Source organism: Anas acuta, chromosome 1 (assembly GCF_963932015.1).
Source record: "Anas acuta chromosome 1, bAnaAcu1.1, whole genome shotgun sequence".
Classification (NCBI taxonomy): domain Eukaryota; kingdom Metazoa; phylum Chordata; class Aves; order Anseriformes; family Anatidae; genus Anas; species Anas acuta.
The window spans coordinates 91,584,688-91,593,709 of record NC_088979.1 but is presented as its reverse complement, the minus strand read 5'-3'; positions in this window follow the sequence as shown (position 1 = coordinate 91,593,709).

Below are 9,022 nucleotides of genomic sequence, written 5' to 3'. Positions count from 1 at the left end.
TTTTTCTTAGCACCTATACTGGGGTGATCATCCCTGTGCAGTGGGGCTGCTGGTTTAGACCTCTCTGTGACACACTTTCCTCTCACTTTTCTTCTGTTGTCTTCCTCTCATAAAACTATTAAAACTGTGATACCCATGGTTCATCAGAAAATGTTTTGAAAGTAGCTGTCTTCATCTCTGGAAAGAGTGTAAAGTATTCTCCTTTGCTTTTACTTCTGGTTTCCCTTTCAGAAATGGAATAGAATAAAAAGTTAGTGACAATGACAGTAGAAAACAGGTTTGATTAAAACAAACAAAAACCAACAAAAACAAAATATGTAAGGCCATGCTGCTGTGTCAGTAACTGTCTCTGTGTGCTTTACTTTTTTTCTTTCAACAAGAGGATATGAAACTGGTGGTGGCAGCATTTAAGCAGCAGGAAAATTTGATTACCTGTGGCCATCAATTCTGGGATGAATTTGATTGGTCAAGTTAGTTAACAGGGTCTCAGCACTTTAGGATACTAGTGTCTAGCTGTAGGAGCTATTCAGAAGCAAGCATGGTCCTTGTAGAAATCAGCATCAGACTTGTGGGAGGAAGTTGAAAGAGAGAGTCTTTCATCCTAATGGTCACTGAGAACGGCAGGAGGAGATACTGGTGGGTAGCAGGTTTGAAAAGAAAGATGTAGATCAGAAGTAAAGAACTCATAAGAGAAAAGAAAAAGAGAACAAAAATAATGCAACTGAGTTTTAAAAATCCCATTATAGTTTTCACAGGAGAATGTTTAATTATCTCCAGCACAAAACAGCATTTCAGTCCTAATCATTTCCTAAGCAAGAAGCAAATGAGGTAGATAAGCATCACCTGAATGTTACTCTTGGTGACAAGAAGTAAGAACCTTACAGATGTTTCTCTTTTTCTGAAACTATAAGAGGCCTAATCAGACAATTGCAGAGGGGGCAAAAGAAATAGACCGTTTTATCTTTATTTATTTTTTTTCCACCAGAGAATTGTGCCTGAGCAGAGACCAAATCTAAGCTGTAATCAGCACCTCACATTCTTTTGTTTGTGAAAGGTAAACTGTCCATCCATTAAAGTTTTATTTTCCATGTGGGTCAGATCAATAGCTGAATAATTGATTGGCTGACAATGGAACAGCTGAATTATTGAAGATTTTAAATGAGAATTTCATAGAAATTAAGACAGATGCTAGAAGAAGCTTAAGGTAAGCTTGAATGAATGGAAGTAGTAAGGTAAAGCTAGTCAGGACCCTTTACTAAAGTTAGATTATACTTGTCAGTTCTTGTTTTGTGTGTCCTCAGCCTGTCCTTTCCATAAGTAATAATTTTTATTCTGCTTCCCAGGTGCTGGGATCCTAGCTTTTCCATTTTCCGGTAAGTTCTGCTGCCAGTATCTCTTGGCAAGCACAGAATGTTGTGACGCCAGTCAAAATTTTAAAAGGTGTCAGGCTTTGATTTTGCAAAAGTATTGCTCTTCCGTGACTTGATTGAATCATTCTTGAAATTAACAGGGTTGGATTAGAAACAAATAGCACCTGTGCTGTTGGTTGAAGAAAACTTAAATATTACCATATTTTTCTTTTCCTAACCATTCTGTTTGTTATTTATGTTAAAAATAACTATCTTGATGTTTGTCTATGTTTTTTAGGGTACAACCCACTAATAGGGGTGGAAAAAAGACTTCTGTAATGAACATGGGCACAACTCTGTAGCTGCCTGTTATGCAATTTGAGTGATTCTTACTTTTTGTAACCCAAAGGCTGACCAGCATTATCAGCGTGCAAAGATGTGTATCCTAGCAGAGGGTGAAAGGGAGGGATTGTGGCTGAAAATGGATGGGCTTCTGTTCTGTGGAACATCTATGTATGATTTTTAGAACTCCCTTGCAAGTGTGCTTTAATGCTTGTTTTACCCATATGAGTTAGAGGGAAATTTGCTGGTCTCCCTTGTATTTAGGTCAGCTCATGCTTTCCACTATAAAAGCAATCTTTTCTTTGAGCGTTCTCAAAGATGGCTGTTTACAGCTGGCCTTTGATGATCAGCAGAGGAATTTTCTGTTTTAAGAGTCATTGTTCCTTGCTTCTCTCAGAAAATATTTTTATCTAGTGAAAATAATTGAATGTTGAGTATAAATGGTATACTACGAACACAGCGAAGATGATAGAGCAACACACAATGCTAAAAGAATATTAAATTTGTGAACTCTGGCAGTGGACATTTAGGAAATGCCATATTTATGATGCATCAAATAGTGCAGTGAGAGAGGAAAGACTCCTGGGACAGCATTTGTTACTTAACTGTTATTTAATTTGCCTTGCAAAACAAACAAACAAAAACAACAAAACCCCCAAAATCAAAGACTTGGGTAGTACATGCTGTGATAACAAAGGACAGAAATGAATTCTTAACTTAAAATATAGGAGACAGTGATATGCTGCAAAAATAATGTGAAGTGATGAACCCGCAAATTGTGGTGTAGCTTTCCTGGTTTTGGATAGTGATATAAGTACTTCTGTGCTAATTAGTGACAGATTATTTGCTGGACGAAAAAATTTGTTAATTAAGCATGTTTAAAGTGAATAATTTTATAAAATCCATTCATATATTGTACAGGTTTACCCCTGGGAGCTTTCTAATTAGGGAATTAGAGACTAAATGAGGAGTAATTGGGAACTGAATTGTGTTGGGAAGGGTAATAAATGTAATGGGGAGTCATAGTTTGTTTTGGGATGGTCTTAAATGGAAGTTTCGTTATATTAGATAAGGGATCACAAAATCCCCATTTAATATCATATGAGGGAACCTAACATAGTATCAAATGCATAGGAGCTTTTGACATAGAGAAGTTGCTGTGTTGACTATATTTCACATGTGAAGCTCTTTCTTATTTGGACAGAAAATATGTAATTCTTTCTCCTCATCAGAGTCCAGAGTACTGTGTCTTGGTGAGTGATGAAGGAATGGGTAGGGAATATTCAACTGGTGCCCTGGCACCTCCTGATTTTTGAGTAAAGTTGAATAACTCATCTGTTATATTGTGAAACTACAGCTTCATCTAAAGTATGCATGGCATGCTGTAAATGGTGTTCCACAATCCCATTGTGAAAGGAGAGAGAGAAAATGACTTCTGGGAACTGGGACTCAAAGGACACTTTTAAGTTAGAATTGGAAGTTTCATGGGACTCTTCTTATTGTTCTGTATTGATATCATGCACTGCACAGCAAGTGACTTGAATACTATTGCAGTAATGGTGATGATGTTAATAGTGGCAGCAGAAGCCCAAGAGTCATCTTAAGTTGGTACTTCTGCTCACCCTTTCTGTGTGACTGTGATCTTGAATAGTCAGCTGAATTCGTGCAGCTGTAGATTATGCGAAGCATATTGGTTTCTAATGTATTTTTTCCATTTTTGTCCTTTATAAGCACTCTGAAAGGCAATACAAAAACTATGAAAGCATTTATCAAGTATGGATTCTTAGTCTTAGTATGTATTTTTACAGAAAGTTTTATTTGTACAGTGATATCATTTCCTTTGTTGGTAGGCATAAATATAGTGTGGCTTGCCTTCATGGAATATTGACTCAAAGCAGAGTAAAATAAGGATGAAGGACACCTTCGTGTTTCTCTGGGCTAACCTATGCTGGAGGAGTCCTTACTGCAAACTTGGCATGGATTTGTGAAAAATACCTAAATCCATAGAATAGTTTTTGTTGGAAGGGGTCTTAAATATCATTTAGTCCCAATCCCCTTCAAATTGTGTAATTAAGTTTGGGTCCCACTAACCTATGTAAAAGCATTTTCATGCAGACAGATGGCATCCATTTTAGAAAGGAACACAAAACAGCTAGCCTTGTTTAAGTTCTATACTTCCCAGCTACAAAAGTCCTCTAAGGGGGGAAAAAATAATAAAAAATTCTATCTTATGCCACTTGGGTGTATGTCACGAGTTTTCCTCTATCTTGTATCTCACTGTGAAGCTCTGTATGGTCTTAATAAAGAGCAGAAAATATTAATCAACTAATCAGCCTTTCATTGTTGAATGAAGCTCTGCTAGTAAGCTTTGTAGTTTTGGAAAGGTTTATGCTTCATTCCAAGACTGATTTAATAGTCTCTGAAGTGGAGAGGTCATGTCATATTAAATACAGACACCATAAATTAGTATATTAAGATTTATGTAGGTAGGTTTCACTCATAAATCTCAAAACCAGAAGCTTTAGGTGAAGAGTTTGCTATTTGGATGAAGGCTGCAATTGGTAAGGACAGAAGTGTTTCTGTAGTAATTTTTATTTAATTATTTTTTTAAAATACCAGACATTCCTGTCCCCTTGCTCACACAATAGCAAAAATTATATGCCACAGACATCTATAAATTCTTATGCATCATAGACTCCCAGTTATTTCCTTATCTCTGTTGTAGGTCTTAAGAGACATTTGAGAGCCAAGATTTTCTTCACTGTCAGAAGTCACTAAAAAGCCTTCCATTTAGGATTTCATAGAACAGGATTCCTGCTACTCTTCTGTCCATGGACATCACCACAGACCTCTGAAATACTTTGTCTGGAATTTTTGAAAACAGAACAACAACAACAAAAAATCAATTTTGTACATGCATCATGGTTAAAATCCTGCCCTTTGTCACTGGCCTCATACAAAAACGTTGATCTTTGCCATGGACTTTCAGAAGGCAAGAATTTATTCTTAGTGGCTTTTAAAGTTTTGCATTTTCTTTTCATTTCAATGCCTGTTGTTATTATTGCATGACCAAAGACTTCCAAGTGCTGTTTGGAAACAGAATTATAATTTTGCACTTTGGTTTGCAGTAAGGCCATTTGATGGAAGAAGGCTTCTTGCATTTCACTAGTTGCTCTCTTGGTCCCCTCTGGCTTTAAAACCATTTTCTGACGATTCCTTCATATGTCTGTGAAACATTTAAGTTTCAACAAGGCCACCAAACAGTTCTACTCTTTACAGGCCAGGCCTTTGGCATAGGATGAATTGTTATGCTCAAAAACAAATTAATGAAGATGAGAATTTTTTTAATCATTTTGCTTTATTCTTAAGACAAGCAGAAACTTTACAGAAACCTCTGCAAAGAACAGTCTCACTATTTCTGAAAGTCTAAAAAATCCCTCTTAACATTAAACATAAATATATGAATAAAAAAGTCATGGGGTAAAAGAAGAATATGAAAAAGAACTGGATCAAAACTACTTTGTTACTGCTACTTTGAACACTCTATTTCTAGAAGCCTGCCAGAAGTGCAAATTAGTCTGCAAATGCCTGTCAAAGTACAGGTCTGTTACTTGAAATATATAATTACCTGTATTACCAGTGCATCTAATTGACAACTAATAATTTGTAATATGTATAGGTAAATCACTTAGTTGAAGTATATTCACTGTCAGATTAGCAATGAAAATACTTCAACATTCTGGTATGCAGGTCCAGAGTTGAATTACAGGATAATATATTTGGACTGGAAACTATACTATATCAACATTTTTAAGCATTAAAAAATGGTTAAAATATGTTCCCATGTTTCACAAGAATAACCATGTAATGGTATTTCAGTCATGGAAAAGGGTATCACAGAATCATTATCCATTGAATCAGGCATAAAAATCATCAGACCTTTAAAAATGATGTCACATCCTACTGTGTAACCGAGAGGATCTCCCCTGCTGTTGTATTATTAAATACTACATAGTCTTCATGGTATTGCTAGTGTTTAAATATCATAGGTTTCCTCCCATTCCTTTGGTGTTACAAAAGTATAATCCTTCGGGTGTACTGTAGGCAGAGTTGTGAGCTGAAATCCAATAAACACAGTTGTGCTAGTTTTGAACATAGAGGCTCAGGTACTGGTAGCTAACTACAGTTTAGAGTGGGATATGTGCCAGGTAGCTGCTCAGTGAGCTGTGCTGTGTCCTGTGTTGCCACAGCTATAATGCTGCTGTAGAGCTATTTGCTGTGCAAGTTCTATCTACACCTCTTGGCTGTCACAGCAGGGACTGAAGTTTATTCCTGTCCTTTATGAACTGATGTTTTGGAATAGGCTTTGACTAAAACAGCCTGAATCATTTGTGGTATTCTTCCTAAATATGCTGTAATCCTTTGAGCACACCAATAGCATCAACACTGTGTCCAAGTGTGATGAGCTTTATTATTATTATATATATATATACACATACATATATACACACGCATGCTTTATTAGTAGTATTATATATATATATACATACATATATATATATATATACATATATACACACACACACACATAAATATATATAGTCTGTGAAGTAGGACATTGAGCAGGACTTCCAAATGAGTCCTGACTATGGTTACAGACATTTCTCTTCTACAGTGAAGGAAAGAGAAGGAACAAATGAGAGTTGAGAGGAAATGAGATGTGGTAAGTAAAACTCATTGCACACTACCAAACATATCTATATTTTTATGCTAATATTTATCTATTTAATCCTCAAGGCATGGAATGCACAAGGTAAGTTGTTGCTGGTTGTATCATTCCACGTTCCCTGACAGAAGTTACATTCTCTTTCTGTGCTACTCTTAGGAGAAAGTCTATGTTTTATATACAAGAAAGCTACAGTTTTCTTCTAAAAGCTAATAGCTATAGCCAGTTTTGTTCTTAGAGCTTGAAGTTCCCTCAGGCTTTCCTTAGAGAGTTTTTTCTATCCCTGGAGAGATATTCCCCATGCTTTAGCTTTTAGACAGAAGTTACATCATTATGTTTATTTAATACTTTGGCATATTATCAAACAGGATGATTGACTATCTAGAGCACTGCTGGGATAGAGTCACTGGGTCACATGAAGAGCAGAGTTAATACTTGCCAACATGGTGGATGTGTAGGACAGGGAACTATGAAACATGAATATTCAAGAATAGATTGCTTAAGACAGCAGCTCATCCTGGCTCCATTCAATATAGGACTTTTCACTACTCCTGCTTGCCTGAAGCTACTCCTACATCACTTTCCTTGAAAATGTGCAATGAATTGATAGCATTTGTCAGAATGAATCAGCAGGTATCGGTTAGCTGCTCCCTGAAGGGTTCATGCATTAGCTCCTTCATACTAATGAAGGAGCTTTGCTGAAGATCCCCAGCTCCTTTTAGAGATCTTTTCTCTGCTTTATTCTCTACTGTTAAGAAAAGAAAGTGTAATAATGTTGCTAAAGGCAAAGTTGAAATTATAGCTGTATTTGCAGAGCCATGAGTATTACCCTTAATTAGGACAGAAGTGTCTGTTGACCTCACTGGCACTCCCAGAGATAGGAGGAGATAGAGACTTTCAGACTCTCTACAGACTCTCTACTCTCTAAAAGTATGTGACTTTTCTCAGAGTAGGATTTTCTGGATTGCAGGTTCTCAAGTTTAGCTTACATGTCCTTCAGAAAGTCTTCACAGTGCTTTTATTTTTATTTTTTTAAAGTTGTATGATATCTTTTCAAATATTTGAACAGAACTTCTTTACTGACATCAGCAGAAATAGTTGTATCATACTATCACAGAAAGTGCCACTGTGATGTATCTGCACACATTCTACTAAATTATGATTATTTAGCATCCTAAATACCACCATAAATTGAATGTAATCTGAGTTCTTTAAGGTGGATAAAATCCACAGAATCACAGATTGGTTTAGGTTGGAAGATACTCTTGGAGGTCATCTGGTCCTGGTGGTATGTTTTGTGCTTGAATTTCTTCTTTGACGTTGTACCTTTGTAAATAAACTACGACCAGTTAATGTTTCAGATCATCTTCCAGAGCTTACGTTTTGTGGGATTCATCTTACCTAGCTTTGACCATCTATAGTGTTAAACTCTGCCCTGAGCTTGTTCACTCCAAGCTCTCTTTATTTTCAGTGAAAACAAACAGGTAGTTTGGGGACAGGATTCATGTTGATCTACATTAGATATTGATCATGGGCTGAAATGAATTGTATTTGAGACATTCTTCTCTCAATAGTATCAAAAGAGATTAGATTACTCCCTCAGATAGAGAGAGACATTCAGTTCTTGACACATCACAAGTCTCTGCCCACACCTTTTCTGTAAATGGTGACTAGTTTGCCCGTAATTATTTATTATATATTTTTTTGTCTGATACAGAATTTGTTATTAGAATAGTTCAGTTGGAAGGGACCTTCAGAGACCATTGAGTCCAGCTGCCTGAGCACATCAGGACTAACCAGAAGTTAAAGTATATTGTTGAGGGCATTGTTCCAATGCCTCTTGAGCACTGATGGGCACGGGGCAGCACCCAGCTCCCCAGGAAGCTTGTTTCAGTGTGTGACCACCCTCACAGCACAGAAACATTTCCCCATGCCCAGCCTGAACTCCCCAGTGCAGCTCTGTGCCATGCCCGTGCCCGGCCATCGGGTTGCAGGAGCGGAGGCCGGCGCCTCCCTCTGTGCTTCCCCTCCTCAGGAGGCTGCGGAGAACAGTGAGGTTGCCTCTGGGCCTCCTCTTCTCCAGGCTGAGCAGCCCAAAAGTCCTCAGCATCCCCTCACAGCACATGCCTTCCAGTCCTGCTGCCAGCTGTGCTGCCCTCCTCTGGAGACTTTCAAGGACCTCAACATCCCTTCTGTGTTGTGGAGCCCAGAATTGCACACAGTATTCGAGGTGAGGCCTCACCAACACTGAATGCTGCAGAATTGCCTCTTTTGACTGACTGGCTGTGCTGTGTGTAATGCACCCCAAAAAGTGTTTTGCCCTCTGTCTACCAGGGCACACTGCTGGCTCATGCTGAGCCTGCTGCTAACCAGCACTCCCTTTCTGCAGAGCTGCTCCCCAGCCACCTGGCTCCTAGCCTGTGCCTGGGTCCAGCATTGCTCTGTCCCAGGGGCAGAACTCAACATTTCCATTTGTTGAACCCCATGCCATTGCTGATGACCTAGTGCTCTGATGTACCTAGATACCTCTACAGGGCCACTTGCAGTCAACAGCTCCTCACAGTTTAGTATCAAAGACCCACTTATGCCCATGTTATAGGCTGAA